Source organism: Ailuropoda melanoleuca, chromosome 18 (genome assembly GCF_002007445.2).
Source record: "Ailuropoda melanoleuca isolate Jingjing chromosome 18, ASM200744v2, whole genome shotgun sequence".
Taxonomy (NCBI): Eukaryota; Metazoa; Chordata; class Mammalia; order Carnivora; family Ursidae; genus Ailuropoda; species Ailuropoda melanoleuca.
The window spans coordinates 24591029-24594420 of record NC_048235.1 but is presented as its reverse complement, the minus strand read 5'-3'; positions in this window follow the sequence as shown (position 1 = coordinate 24594420).

Below are 3392 nucleotides of genomic sequence, written 5' to 3'. Positions count from 1 at the left end.
TGAGGATTTTGGCATCCATATTCATTAGAGAAATCGGTCTGTAATTCTCCTTTTTGAGGGGGTCTTTGCCTGGTTTGGGGATCAAGGTAATATTAGCCTCATAGAATGAGTTTGGTAGCTTTCCTTCTGTTTCTATTTTTTGAAATAGCTTTAGGAGAATAGGTATTATTTCTTCTTTGAATGTTTGGTAGAATTCCCCAGGAAAACCGTCTGGGCCTGGAGTTTTATTATTTGGAAGGTTGTTTATCACTGACTCAATTTCTTCATAGTTAATTGGCCTATTTAAGAAATCTATTTCTTCCTGTTTCAGTCTTGGTAGTTTATAGGTTTCCAGGAAGGCCTCCATCTCTTCCAGATTGTTTAGTTTTTTGGCATATAGCTGTTGATAAAAGTTTCTAATAATCCTTGCAATTTCAATGGTGCTGGTCGTGACCTCTCCCTTTTCAGTCATAATTTTAATAATCTCAGTCCTTTCTCTTTGTTTTTGGACAAGTTTTGCCAGTGGTCTATCAATTTTATGGATTCTCTCAAAGAACCAGCTTCTAGTCCTGTTGATCTGCTCTACTGTGGTTCTGGTCTCTAATTCATTGATTTCTGCTCTAATCTTGGTCAACTCCTTCCTTGTCAGTGGGTTAGGCCTGTCCCTCTGTTGCTGTTCCAGTTTCTTGAGGTGAGAATATAGAAACTGCATTTTAGATTTTTCTATTCTTTTGAGTGAGGCTTGGATGGCTATGTATTTCCCCCTTAGGACTGCCTTTGCAGTATCCCATAGGTTTTGGACCGTTGTGTATTCATTCTCGTTGGTCTCCATAAATTGTTTAATTTGTTTTTTGATTTCCTGGTTTATCGAGTCATTCTTGAGCAGGATGGTTCTTAGCCTCCAAGTGTTTGAGTTTCTTCCAGGTTTTTCCTTGTGGTTGAGTTCCAATTTCAGAGCGTTGTGGTCTGAGAATATGCAGGGGATAATTTCAATCTTTTGGTATTGGCTGAGACCTGTTTTGTGTCCCAGAGCATGATCTATTCTTGAGAATGTTCCATGGGCATTTGAATAGAATGAGTATTCTTTGGTTCTGGGGTGTAGTGTTCTATATATATCTATGAGGTCCAACTCGTCGAGTATGGCATTCAAAGCCTTTGATTCTTTGCTTAGTTTTTGCCAGGGTGTTCTGTCTATTTCTGATAGTGGGGTGTTGAGGTCCCCTACTATTACTGTGTTCTTATCTATATGTCTCTTTATTTTGGTTAAGAGTTGGCTTGTGTATCTTGCTGCTCCCCTGTTGGGGGCATATATATTAATAATTGTCATATCCACTTGTTGAATACTTCCTTTAAGAATAATATAGTGCCCTTCTGTATCTCTCTCTATGGCCTCTAGTTTAAAATCCAGTCTATCTGATATGAGAATTGCTACTCCAGCTTTCTTTTGAGGTCCATTTGCGTGGAAGATGGTACTCCATCCCCTTACTCTAAGTCTGAATGCATCTTTGGGTTCAAAATGAGTCTCTTGTAGACAGCAAATGGATGGGTCATGTCTTTTTATCCAATCTGCAACCCTGTGGCGTTTTATGGGAGAGTTTAAGCCATTTAGATTGATAGAGATTATTGACAGATATGATTTTAATGATGCCATTTCTCTTTAAAGTCTTTGTATCGGTTGTGACTTGCTGCTCTGTATCACTCTTGGGGCCTTTTTACCTTTATAGAGCCCCCCTTAATATCTCCTGTAGGGCTGGTTTCGTGGTTACGAAATTGGTTAATGATTGGCGATTTTGGAACGTCTTTATTTCTCCATCAATTCTGAATGACAGCTTTGCTGGATAAAGGATCCTTGGCTGCATGTTTTTCTCTGAAAGAGCTTTAAAAATGCCCCCCCAAGCCTTTCTCTCATTCCAGGTCTCTGTAGACAGGTCTGACGTAATCCTGATACCTTTGCCTTGGTACGTGAGAAATTTCTTTGCCCTGGCCGCTTTCAATACTGTATCCTTGGATCTAATATTTGCGAATTGCACTATGACATGCCGTGGCGTAGGTTTGTCCTGGTTGAGCTTGGATGGGGTCCTCTCTGCCTCTTGGACACGAATGCTTGTTTCCCTTGCTAGATTAGGGAAGTTTTCAGCTACAATTTGTTCAAATATCTCTTCTAGACCTCTGTTTTTCTCCACCCCTTCAGGGATGCCGATGATTCTGACATTGGATCGTTTCATAGAGTCAGTAATCTCCCGTAATCTACATTCGTGGGCGTGGATTTTTTTAAGACCAGCTTCTATTTTCGTTTTTTCTTCTACTAACCCATCCTCCAATTCGCTAACGCGTTCCTCTGCCTCGGTGACCCTGGCCGTCAGAGCCTCTAGTTTTGACTGCATTTGGCTCATAGAATTTTTAATTTCTGTCAGATTCGCTCTCATTTCTGCCCTTAGGGATTCTATATTCTCAGCAACGCTTTCTCTGATGCTTTTTTCAAGTTTACTCATCATCTTGACCATTGTTGCTCTGAATTCCATTTCTGATAATTGGGATACATCCATATGTATTAATTCTGTGGCCGAGGCCAATTCTGTGGCAGAGGCCACAGACTCATTATCTTTTCTTTGCTGGGGGGGACTTCTCCTTCTCGTCATTCTGATGAAGAGAGATTGCAGGGTTGTCCAGAGCCCAAGTGTTGACTGGGACCCAGGCCGTGCGCCCTTGTTTTATAGAGATCTTAGGGATGTGGGCTTCTTCCTTAAAGAGTTTATTTATTTATTTGAGAGAGAGAGAGACAGTCAGCAAGAAAGGGAACCCAAGCAGAGGAGTGGGAGAGGAAGAAGCAGGTTCCCGGTGGAGAAGCCCGATGAAGGACTCCTTACGGAGCGTTGTGATCACACCCTAATCCGAAGACAGGTGCTTGGTGACTGCGCCACTCAGGCGCTCCGGGTTGTGGGCTTCTTGATTTTTCAGCCTGCCTTCTGGGGGAGGGGCCTGCCTGCAGGTACTCAGAAAACCCTGTTTGGGTAGAGTCTCTGTGTCCCTTGCGAGGGGGGATGGGGATGGGCACCCTGTGAGCCGGTATTTCCGGGCTTTTGTTCTCTGGCGGCTTTCCCTGGCGGTTTGCTATGCCTCTTCTGAGAGAGCAGCAGCGGCTGAAATTCAGCCTCTGTCTCAGAACAGAGGGATCGCGGATCATTCTCCACTGGTGTTCTGGCCACTTTAACTCTGTTTCTGTTGGTGCTGCTCAACCCTGCAGCACCCCAGGATGTGCGCCCCAGGTCCGGCGTCCCAGCCTTCACTTCCAGGGCCATTGCGTCTCTGTCCTTTGTGTTTCTAACCCCGCCAGCCGCCAGCCACCAGCCACCCCGCGCATGCTCCCAGAGCTCCCGGTCTCAGTCTGGACCCAGTGAGCACACTGGAGTTCC